Consider the following 12,865-nt stretch of genomic DNA (forward strand, 5'->3'; position numbering starts at 1 on the left):
GAACAAATATTTATTTCTCATCCATGTTATTTGAGAACTGTAGGTCAGCTGAAGCTCAGCTAGGCTAAGTTGAACTCTACTGGGCTTGAATGGAATCTATGGAGTTCAGCTGGGTTCCACATCTTTTCATTCAGCAACCCAAGTAGAAGAATTGGTTGGTATCTGAGATAGGACACACTTATGATGGAAAATAGATGGTCAAGGGAGAAAAAGTCAAACCATGAAAATATTTTTAGACCATATGTCCCAAGGGGTCATAATGCGTAATGATGAAAATAATATGGTGTACTATAGCCCACCTTCTTGGGTAAAAATACTTGCCTTCACAAGCAAAATTTCTCCAACTTATTCCCAAGACACTTCAAGAACCTTACCCAACTAAATATCAGGCTTGAGGTCCAAGATCTCATGCCCTGTACATCAGGCTCAGATATAATCCTTCTCAAGTCATAGGAGACTCATAAACTAAAATGACATATTATTTAGTCTTCATATATCCATTACACAGTGGTAGAACCAGATAACAGCAATTAACACCACAGGTTGAAAAGGGGAATGAGAGGCACAATGGTCCTCTCAGTGGCCACTGATCCATAGCAATTCTGAAACCCTATTGGGCAAATTCTGGGTGTGATGGGTGTGAGGAATGTTTGCTTCAGTGGAAATATATGCATTGCTTAGGGAATACCCCTCTACTTTGTCTGATTCTGAGTCTAGGGTGGTTCAGGGTCTTTCATTGCTTTTGAGCTTTTCTACAACTTTGTAAGTTGTAGATATATGTCAGTAATGCAAAATAATTCTTATCTATAGACATGCCAAAAATTCTGCCCAGTGAAGGTTCAATTGACTTCCCTCTCAAGAGTGGAAAAAGCGAGTTTTGTCTCCTTTTGCACATTCCTGATCAATAAACATATCTGCTCTTTACATCCTTAGCAACATCTGCCTAGTTTCCTCAAAATAATGATTTAAATAAAATCTTCTAACACATGTTCATTTTCTGTCTGTATGACAGGCATGATTTTACCCTTTTAAAAAAAAATCCTCAAATAAGGAAAGGATGCTTTTGGACTGGGAGTACCTCCTTAGTCATTTTTCTCCATAGTTCTCCGCTCTACTCTCTTCAGTTTCCATCAGCTTTTCTAGCCATGAGTGAGGAGAATATGCTCTGCTTTCTCAGCCAGCTCCCTGCCTGTAGAAAGTTAGGTCCAAGGGTTGTTTTACCTCTTGAACTATCACCATCTCTATTAATTCAGACTAATAGCATTATGGCAAAACAGGGAATTCCTGTTTTGCTATCTATTTGATTTCAGTTGGCTTCATTTGCCAATAGGCATACCCACCATTATTTCTGGAACTTGTCTTTTTCTCTCTAATTTAATTATAGATATTTCTGCTTATTCAGTGTCTGTAGGTCCATGCTATCAGTCTTTTTTCCCCTGAGCTGTTTTGTTCAATTCAAAAGAGTTCCTGGATGGCATCTTAATCCAGTAGATGACTATTATGCCTTTGCCCCCAGGCTGTGTCTTGATTTGAAATGCTTTAGCAATTGTATATTTCAATCCTGAAAGTCTCAGAATATCTGGATTTTCTTCTATCACCTCCCCCAACACCTTTAAACTATGCTTTCAAATAGATCAATTTGATTTCACCAAAATTAAGAAAACATTATTAAGAGAATAAAAAGACAAGCCACCAACTGGAAGAAAATATTTATAAATAACATTTATGATAATAGACTTGTATCTAGAATATATAAATAACTCAAAACTCAACAATCAAAAAACCATAATTTTGTGGTGGGGGATATAGCTTAGTTGGTAGAGTGCTTGCTTTGCATGCACAAGGCCCTGGGTTCAATCCCCAGCACCACAAAACAAAACAAACACCATTTTTAAAATGGTATAAAAGTTTTGAACAGATATTTCACCAAAAAAAATTCAGTTGGCAATGAAAAACCAGCCTCTACCTCAGATCAAAGCCTGTCCAAGGAAGGGGGCGTGACCCTTGTCCTTGGAAAGACCCACAGAGCACTCCTAGGCATATACCCACCCTGCTGAGTTGTTTATCTATAAATAACAGGAGAGATCCGTGGAGCCAGGTGTCCCTTACTCAGTCAGGCTAGGTGAGGACGCATAGTAACCCCCTAGCAACCACCAATCAGCATGAGACAGGGAAAATACCTGGGATTCCAGATGACCCCCCAGTAGTTTATGGTGGTTGATAACGTGTTGGGAAACCATGTAGTTCAGCAAGTACACCCCTCGTGGCCTAAACCAATCAGTTCAAAGGAATCCCCCTCTTGTACTAGCCAATCACTTTTACCCAACTTGTTCTGGCCAGTGAATGTGCTAATCATGTTTTAGAGTTGTTTTATGATTTTTCCGTGGTGTGTGATGATTTGCTAAGAGATGCTATGATGTATGTGAAGTCCCTGCCTTCCCCAAAGAGTGTATAAAACTGCTGCAAACCCTGGGCTGGGGCCTCTCAGCGTCACCAGTTGCTGTGTGTGTGCGCTGAGGACAGAGCTAGCTCACAATAAACACCTCTTTGCTGTTTACATGGATCTTGGTCTCTGGTGGTCTTTTGGGGAGTTCCGAATTCAAGCATAACAGTAAATAAGCATATGAAGATCTTTTCATATAGCATAATGGGTCATTAGGGAAAAAAAACTAGCCTTGAGATATTACTACTTATCTATTGGAATGGCTAAAAGTGAAAACACCAATAATACCAAGTGCTGGAGAGAATGCAGAGCATTTGAAATGCTTACACACTGCTGGTAGAAAAGTAAAATGTACAACCACCAAGGAAATAATTTTCTTATAATTTTAAACATATAATATCCTGGATCCAGCATATTACCCACTCCTAGATATTTATCCAAAAGAAATGAAAACTTAAGTTTACATTAAAATGTTTATAGTTACCTTATTTGCATTTGTTCTAAACTGGGAAGAATCCAAATGTCCTTCAACAGGTGAATGTATAAATAAATTTTGGGGTATTACCATCAAGTAATACCTAGAAATAAAAAGGGCCAAACTATTGATAACACAACAACATAAATGACTCTCAAATGCATTATGCTAAGTCAAAGATGCTAGACTTCAAGGCTACCTATTACGATTCTATTCATAGGATATTCTGGAAAACTTAAATCTCTATAGTGAGAAAAGAAACGAATAAGTCTAAGTAGCGGGGCTGGAAGCAATGAGCTGACTTCAGAGGATAGTTGCAAATTGTTTTAGGGTGATAGAATGGTTCTATAGCTTGAGTTTGGTGATAGTCACACAACTGTATGCATTTGTCAAAAGTTACAGGCCATCCACCAGAAAGGATGAATTTTACTGTGAATAAATTATGCTTAAAACAAATAGGTAACTCCTCCCAAGCTGGCACACAACAATGAGGCCATATTCAGCTCATGTGTCAAGACTGTGAAGCACAACAGTGATAATAAGGCAGATGAGTTTGAGGCCAGCATCTCCCGGGCTCTTTTGGAGTTGGAAAGGAATTCAGACCTCAAGGCTCAGCCATGGGAGCTGAACATCACAGCAGCCAAGGAAACTGAAGCTGGTGGCAGTTGGAAAGCTATCGTAATCTTTGCTCCAGTTTCTCAAAACTGAAATCTTTCCAGAAAATTCAAGTATGGTTAGTACATGGATTGGAGAAAATTTTCAGTGGGAAGGATCTCGTTGCTCAGAGAATTCTGCATAAGCCAACTCTAAAAACCATATAAAACAACAAGCAAAAGCATCCCAGGAGCCACACTGATAGCTGTACACAATGAAATCCCTGAGGATTTATTGTCCCCAGGCGAAATTGGGTGAGAGAGTCTGCGAGCAACTGTAATGCAGCCAGCTGATAAAGTTTTATTTGGACAAAGCACAGCAGGGCAATGTGGGTCACAAGGTTGAAACCTTTTCTGGTGTCTATATGAAGCTCACAGGCAAGGATGTTAATTTTGAATTCCCAGAGTTCTGGTGGTAAATAAAAATGATTGAAGTATCACTCACACTAAAAAAAAGAAGCAGCAGCCAATCTTTTTTTTTTTTTTTTGAGTTTTAATAGTACAACTAACTCATATTATAAACATTTGGCTTTGAAAGTCTTCCCTGAAAGCCACAAATTTATTACATACATTTTTGACAGTTTTACCAAATGAACTACATAACATAGATTGCCATGTTGGCTGACGCTGGAGGTCTAAGCTATATATTTTAGGTTTCATTATGGCAGAAACTTACTCTTACGATTCTATTAATGTACCAGTCGGCGTTTGCTGTAGCAACAATCCTCAAATTCCAGTGAATTACAACCACAGACATTTTTCTTTCTCATGTATACCAAGGGCTGTGGTTCTGCTGATCTTGGATGGGTTTGGTTGGGCTCATTTGGACTCCATGTATCCTCTCATACTGTCTCCCAGGGTAAAGGAGCAGACACTATCTGGGGCATGGGGTTTTCATAATATAGGGCAAAACCTCAGTAGAGGAAGAGCTGAACCACAGAATACCCTGAATCCAAATACATTGCTTACACATGGCAAAAGTTCCATTTCCCAAAGCAAATCACAAAGCCAGGCACAAAGTCAATACAGTAAAGAAGAACACTGCATTTTTTCCTAATACAGGTATGCCCTGTATTAGGAAAAAAAAAACTAGAAAAATATCAATATCCACCAGAGGGAAATGAATAAATAAAATATTGTGGTCACACATGAACTCTTAACAAAACTGGTTAAAAAGTGAATGGGCTATATTCATATCCATCTATGATATGTCATTATAGATCTCAAAAATATAATGTTGAGCGAAGAAATCAAGCTGTTTTGTTGATTACTGTAACATTTCATTGACCTACAAATAGGTAGGAAATGGAGAGAGAGATTAAATCAAGTTCTTGATATATTTTAAAAAGGACACAATGATTCAGTTGGCTTGTATGGAACCCACAGAGAAAAAAAACATGAAACTTGTGTTGGTGCTACCTCCTGTGTCCTCCAGGTCCATAACACAGGTGTGCAGCTGTTTGTGGTGCAGCCCATGTAAAGAAAGGTATCTTTTTTTTTTTCATCTTGAGATTTATTCACACATGTAAAAAAAAAAAAAAAAAAACTAAACAAGTGGCTGTTCTTCCTTGAAGGAAATTCTGTATTGGCCCTGTCTTCAAGGGTAGCCAGGCTGTATCTACTTCCTTAACAAGACTCCTGTAGCTCAAGAATTAAAATCAAGAATTAATAAATGGGATGGATTCAAACTAAAAAGCTTCTTCTCAGCAAAAGAAACAATCAGTGGGGTGGATAGAGAGCCTACAGAATGGGAGCAAATTTTTACCCCTCACACATCAGATAGACCACTAATCTTTAGGGTATATAAAGAACTCAAAAAGCTAAACACCAAAAAAATAATAATAATAATAATAACCCAATCAATACATGGGCCAAGGAAATAAACAAACATTTCTCAGAAGGTGATATATAATCAATCAATAAATATATGAAAAAATGTTCATCATCACTAGCAATTAGATAAATGCAAATCAAAACCACTCTAAGATTTCATCTCACTCCATTCAGAATGGCAGCTATTAACAATACAAACAACAATAAGTGCTGGCGAGGATGTGGGGGAAAAAGGCACACTCATACATTGCTGGTGTGACTGCAAAATGGTGCAGCCAATATGGAAAGCAGTATGGAGATTCCTTGGAAAACTAAGAATGGAGCCACCTTTTGACCCAGTTATCCCACACTTCAGTCTATTCCCAAAGGACTTAAAAACAGCATACTACAGGGACACAGCCACATCAATGTTTATTGCAGCTCAATTCACAATAGCTAAACTGTGGAACCAACCTAGATGTCCTTCAGTAGATGAATGGATAAAGAAAATCTGGTATATATACACAATGGAATATTACTCAGCAATAAAAGAGAATAAAATCATGGCATTTTCAGGTAAATGATTGGAGTTGGAGAATATAATGCTAAGTGAAGTTAGCCAATCCCCCAAATCCAAATGCCTAATGTTTTCTCTGATATAAGGAGGCTGATTCATAGTGAGGTTGGGAGGGGGAGTATGGGAAAATTAGACAAACTGTAGATAAGGCAAAGGGAGAAGGAGGGGGAAGGAGGGGTAAGGGAGTAAAACAGATATGGTGGAATGAGATGATCATCACTACCCTAAATACATGTATGAAAAGTACACGAATGATGTGAATATACTTTGTATACAAGCAGAGAGATGAAAAATTGTGCTGTATGTATGTAATATGAATTGTAATGCACTCTGCTGTCATATATAACAAATTAGAAAAAAAATTTTTTTTAAAAATTTACAAAAACAAAGTTCATTTGGAAGAATAAAAGACCCAAACTGGCCAAAGAAATTCTAAACTCAAAAAATAAAATGTTAGTGACATCATAATACCAAACTTCAAATTATACTACAGAGCTATAGTAACAAAAATTGCATAGTTCTGGCATAAAAACAGAATATAAACAACATAGACACAGAATAGAAGACACAGAAACAAACTTGCCCAGATGTGGTCATTTTATACTTGACAAAGTTGCAAAAAAAAACCTACACTGGAAAAAGACAGCCTTTCAAACAAGTGATTCTAGGAAAACTGGGTATCCAAACACAGAAGAATGAGATTAGATTCTTAGCTTTTACACTGCTTTAAAAAAACAAAAGTCAACTCAAAATGGATCAATGACCTAGGAATTAGACCAGAAACTAGGAAACTCCTAGAAGAAAATGTGAGATGAACACTCCAACACATAGGCATGGGCAATGACTTTCTCAAAAGGACCCCTAAAGCTAAGGAAAGAATATCAAGAAATAATAAATGGGATGGCACTGAATTTAAAATGTCTGCATAGCAAAGAAAACAATTAAGAATGTGAAGAGAGCATCTACAGAATGGGAGAAAATCATTGCTAGCTGCACTTCCGACAGAGGATCAATCTCCAGAATATATAAAGAACTCAAAAAAACTCAACACCAAAAAACAAAATAACCTAATTAATAAATGGTCAAATGAACTAAACAAACACTTCTCAAAGGAAGAAATACAAATGGTCAACAAGTATATGAAAAAAATGTTCAACATTATTAGCAATTAGGGAAATACAGATCAAAGCTACACTAAGATTTCATCTCACACCAGTCAGAATGGCAGTCATCAAGACAGAAATAATAAATGCTGGAGAGGATGTGAAGAAAAAGGAACAACACTTCTGTTGGTGGGATTGTAAATGAGTGCAACCACTATGGAAATCAGTATGTCGCTTCCTCAAAAGATTAGGCAAGGAACCATCACATGACCCAGCTATACCACTCCTCCGTATTTATCTTAAAGAATTAAAGTCACTCATACTACAGTGATACATGCATATCTATGTTTATAGCAGCACAATTCACAATAACCAAACTATGGAACTCCTAGAAGAAAATTGTGCTCTACATATGTAATATGAATTGTAATGCATTCTGCTGTCATATATAACAAATTATAATAAAAAATTAGACAGCCTAGATGTCTATCAACAGATGAATGGATAAAGTAAATGTGGTATATATACACAGAGGAGTTTTATTCAGCCATAAAGAAAAATTAAATTATGTCATTTGCAGAAAAATGGATGGAACCAGAGACTATAATGTTAAGCAAACTAACCAAACTCAGAAGGTCAAGGGTCATATGTTTTCTCTCATATGCGGAAGTTATAGGGAAAAAAGGAAAAGAAAGGTGCTGGTATCTCATGAAAATCAAAGGGAGATCAGTAGGAGAATAAGATGAGCATGAGCGGGGATAAGAAAGGAGGAGAGAGGAGGAAAGCATTGAGGAGTGATATTGGCCAAAGTATATTGTTGTATCATGTGCATGAATAAGTAATGATGAATCCCACCATTCTGTATAATTATAAAGCACCATTAAAAATATGGGAAAAAAAGAATTACTGATAAAAATGAATTATTTGATAGACATTGCCAATGAGTCCATTAACCCTTACATCATATTGCATAAGAAGTTGTGTCAGAGGAAGTGTTGATTCACTTAAACAGGAATGATAATACCTGTTTGGGTGCTACTCTGTGGATGCATCTGGGCCCACTCAAATCTCACTTCCATGAATGCTCAGAGGGTGTTCCCAAGGACAACAGAAGTCTGAGTGAGAAGAAATCAAAATCACTGTTAGGAAATGAACCTCATGCATTGTCCTAAGAAATAGCCTTTAAAAAAGAGAGAGACCAGAGTGGTATTTCAGTTGTCATCTGAAGTCTCTTCATTTGTCTACCCAGTGTTCCCATCTGGGTCCCTGCCTGGCTCTCCAAGCATCTCCATGCTGATCTGGCATGCTAAACAGTCTGTGACTTTTCCATTTACTCTCCCTTAAACAGATATTCTACTACAACTACTGAGAGTTCAGCCACCACACTGCCATTGCCCTTGCTAATTTTATTTCTGCCCCAAATTACTATCGAGTGCCATGCTGGCACTGCAGGAGTTGTGAATTCATTTCCCATATTCTCTGAGCTTTTCCAGTGGTAGGAAAGGGTTCGAAGTTTTTTGCAACATAAGGTGAAATAATAGTTGCCCGAAAGACCCTCTCCATTATTAAAACCCCCTTTCTTCTGTGATGATATCATGATCTAGCAGAACATGTTTGAAAGCAGGGAGGGGTGAAAAAACCCACTAGATTTAAGTCCTAGCTTACTCTAATTACAGTGTGAGCATAAGATCATTGTTAGCCTATCTGATATTTCAGCTCATGAAGATGATGACACCTATCTCAAAACCATGAGGATGAAATGAAGCACTCAGGATATCAAGTGCCCAGCTTCAATAAGCCTCAAAACAATTTTTCCCTCTTCTCTCACTGAATCTGTCCTCGCAGCACAGGAACCCCACCTCGGGTATAGCAGCCAGTGAGTGTACTAACCAACAGGGGATATAGGTTAACAGGGCATACTAGTTTAATTCTTCTTTGCTAGTATAAGAGAGATTCTTCTATACCCTTCCTGGTTGCCATAGCAAAAAGAAAATATCAGAAAGGTGGCGAGGGAGGAAGGAAGGAAGGAAAGGGAGAGAGAAAATGGGGGAAGGAGGGAGGGAGGGAGGGAGGAAAAAACAAACGAACTTCATTCTAAATTCTATAATACTTTTGACTTCTGGTTTGACCTGCCTGTCCCCCACCAGACCACCACCAAATCAGTTCTCCTTGTGGTAAGTAATCAGAGCCTAAGAGAGAAAATGGCACAGGTCCCTTTATCAGGACAGAGTTTATCGTGTATGTCCACGATACACTCCCACTGCACACTTACAAGGTACAGTCCTGTCACAAGCCCTTAGGAGGAAAACAGGCATCTTCTTCTGCAATCACTCATTCGTTATCTCCTGAGTACAGCGCATGGTACTGTGACTACCCTACTCCTATTAATCAAATCCAGAGCAATCTGGCCTGTGTCTTCCAAGAAATACTTTGCAGCCTTAACTCCTGACATGCTGGAGAGTCTTCATTCTTGTTAGAGTTTAAATATGAGATGTCTCCCCACAAGCTCACGGGTGAGACAATGCAAGAAAACTCAGAATTGAAATGATTGCGTTATGAGAGTCTTAACCTAATCAATGCATTCATGGACTTAAAATGGATTAACTGGGTGAAAACCATAAGCAGGTAAGGTATGGCTAGAGAAGAGAGGTCAGTGGGAGTGTGCCTTTGGGGTAAATATTTTGTCCCTGGTGAGCTGAGCTTAGTCTCTCTGCTTCTGGATTGCCAAGTCCTGACCTACTTTCCTCTGCCACACACTTCTATCATGATGTTCTGCCTCACCTCAGGTCCCAAAGAATGAAATTGGATGTCCTTAGATAGAGACTTTTGAAACTGTGAGTCCCAAATAAACTTTCCTCCTCTAAAATTGTTCTTTTCAGGTATTTTGGTCACAGAGGAAAAAAAAACTGGCCAAAACAATTCTCAGGGGCAAATATGAAAATAAACTTGCTGGTTTTTAACTGGACAAGGCGGACATGTAGCAGGTGAGAAAAACAGTGAGAAGGGCAGGAGGAGGAGATGGGGTAGGTGCTATGATTTGAATATGGCTTGTCCTCTCAAAACTTAAGTTGAAATTCGATTGCTATTGTGGTGTTAGGAGTTGGGGCCCTGGAGAGGTGATTCGATTGTTTAGAGGGATTAATGCCTGTGTTGTCAGCTTTCTATTTATGTAACAAATACCTAAGAAAACCAACTTACAAAGATCAAAAGTCTCTTTTGGCTCATGGATTCAGGTGTTGCAGTTCATAGTTACTTGGCTCTGTTATTTTGGGGCCTGTGGTGAGGCAGCCTACCATGGTGGGAGCATATACTGGTGCAAACTGCTCGCCTTCCGGAGGTGAGGACACAACGGAAACAGGAAGATGTGCAATCAGTTTCCTGATATCCCCTTCACAGGTGCTCCCCCAGTGACCTCACTTCCTTCCATGAGGCCCAACCCCCTCATAGTGCTGAACTAGAAAGAAAATCTTTAACATATGAACCTTTAGAGGACATTTCAGGTCCAAAAAGCAGCAATGCTTTTCTGTTGGGAGTGCATTTGTTCTTATGGGAGCAACTTGTCATAAAGCGAGGTCACGCCTCCCATTTTCCTGTTTTACCTGTGTGTGTTTTCCCTTCCACTTTCTGCCTTGAGTTGGAGCAGGATGGACCCTTAGCAGAAGCTGAACAGAGCTCAGTACCATGATCGTGGACTTCCCAGCCTCCAAAATCCTGAGCCAAAGTAAACCTCTCTTCTTTGTAAACTACTCGCTCTCAGGTATTCTTTCACACCAACGGAAACAGAACCAAGACAAGAGAGTGAAATAAAAGTTACAGATGGTTCACTCTGTGATTACCTTCTCTCTCCTTTCATCATTCAAACGCAAGCCATTTTAGGGAATGTCTTTTAAAGTTTGGCTTTCTGGGGATGTTTACAATCTACCACAGATCCTTGACAACCAGAGGGGTAGTTTTTTTTCTCCTGAGCTATGATGACAAATTCAAAAGAGGAAATATTTTTAGAACCATAAAATCCACCTCCCTCCACAAAAATAAAATAAGAATGCATGCTTTTCAATAGTGACTTTGACAATGTTATTTATTACCCCACAGTGGAAGGAAAGGAAGCATATGGTGCACAAACACCTTTCAGGTCTGTGGATATGGTTTTAAAAAGTTGTTTGTGAAAAGCATCTCGGTTCTTATACTTAAATTTATCTACAAAACATCTGTCGCCACGGCACAATGTACAATTCTTGGTGACATTTGGTAGATTGACAACAAAAGGAGTTGGTGCTGGATGTACTACTGATGTCATAGGAATAATTATACTACTGAACAGTTGCTAAAATCTATTTTTAAAAGAGATCTCAATCATACACACATAAAAATGAAAGATTTTGTAAACCTGTTATATAGAGAGGGAAAATACCCTTAAGTTTAAATAACTAATATAAGTTAAGAAGGTTCTCTGCTAAAATTGTTCTCTCAAAGGTAACTGACCGCCACTTTCCAAATCATGTCACCTATTGGTCCTTGTTTCCCTTAACTTCTCTTCACCCTTCTTTGTGTGTGTGTGTGGTGGGGGGGCAGTACTGGGGATCAAACCCAGGAGTTCTTAACAACTGAGCCACATCCCCAGCCGTGTGTGTGTGTTTGTGTGTGTGTGTATTTAATTTAGAAGCAGGGTCTTGCTAGTTACTCAGGGCCTCGTTAAGTTGCTGAGCCTGGCTTTGAACTCACAATCCTCTTGCCTCAGCCTCCTAAGCCTCTGGGACTACAGATGGGTGCCCCCATGCCTGGCTGTTCCTTCTTTTTTGGTAATTCTCCTTCTCTTCTAAAATCTAGACTCTCCTGGTTCTCCTCTCTCCTGTTTCTCTCACTTCTTTGCTTTCTTCCTCCTACCTTCTGCCCTTGACCAAGATGAGGTAAATAATTTGCAAAGGGGACTTGGAGTCAGAGACACTTGAGTTTGAATCCCAGGCTGATCACTGCTTGAATAATCTTAGGAAATCATCTCTCAATGTTCTCAATCTAGATAATCAATATTATAAATATACAACACAATGTAAGCCCCCTCCCCACCAGGACCACTCTTTCTAGAACATCACAGTACACCATTTCATTCTGTATACATGTCCTCTACCTCCAAAATTTTTGTAGTAAGCAGCTCACTGAGTGTAAGGAATCTAAAGGCAGATACTGTTCATGCTGTTTATATCACTGCCTGGAGAACAGAAACACCCAATAAATATGTACTGAACTATTTGGCTCAGGATTCTAGGCTGGAAAGTCCACATCATAAAAGCTGAACCATCACTAAACACTCAGGTTCTTTGAATCTTCTATTCTACCATCTTGGAGCATGGTTTTATCCTTAGGGTCACTCATGGTCCAAGATGGCTGTCAGAGTGCTAGTTATCGCACACGTATTCTAAGCTGCAGAAAGGAGGTAGGGCAAAAAAGTATATATCTCAGTTAATCAATTCCATTTAATGAGTCTTCTCAGAAATCCCAGAAAACTTTCATTCACAGCTCTTTTTCCTCAACTTAGATATATGACCACACGGAGCTGGTAGGGGATGTGAAATATAGTTTTTGGCTGGGCATATTGTTGCTTCACATAAAATCAGAATTATATATTTTAAAAGTTGGGAATGTACATGGAGTAGGTGACTAGCAGATTCTTCCTCATAATCACTCGGCATAGCTCTGAGGCCTTTCAAGATGCTATCCCAGGCCCTGGACTGGTTCCATGCCCTCAGCACTGGGGAAGGCACTATTCTGGGAAGCAGTTTGTTCACATTTTTGGAAGAACAAATG

General features: G+C 38.9%; 1 non-coding gene and 1 pseudogene across 1 annotated transcript; both read left to right on the top strand.

Annotated features, from left to right (window-relative positions):
* Positions 1-259: 259 nt before the first annotated feature.
* On the top strand, positions 260-3,999 carry LOC107140283 (annotated as a pseudogene).
* Trnaa-ugc lies at positions 1,793-1,872 on the top strand. The gene has a single exon. It is a non-coding gene; the product is annotated as a tRNA-Ala (tRNA).
* Positions 4,000-12,865: the final 8,866 nt, after the last annotated feature.

The sequence above is a fragment of the Marmota marmota genome, unplaced genomic scaffold (genome assembly GCF_001458135.2).
Source record: "Marmota marmota marmota unplaced genomic scaffold, marMar, whole genome shotgun sequence".
In the NCBI taxonomy this organism is placed as follows: domain Eukaryota; kingdom Metazoa; phylum Chordata; class Mammalia; order Rodentia; family Sciuridae; genus Marmota; species Marmota marmota.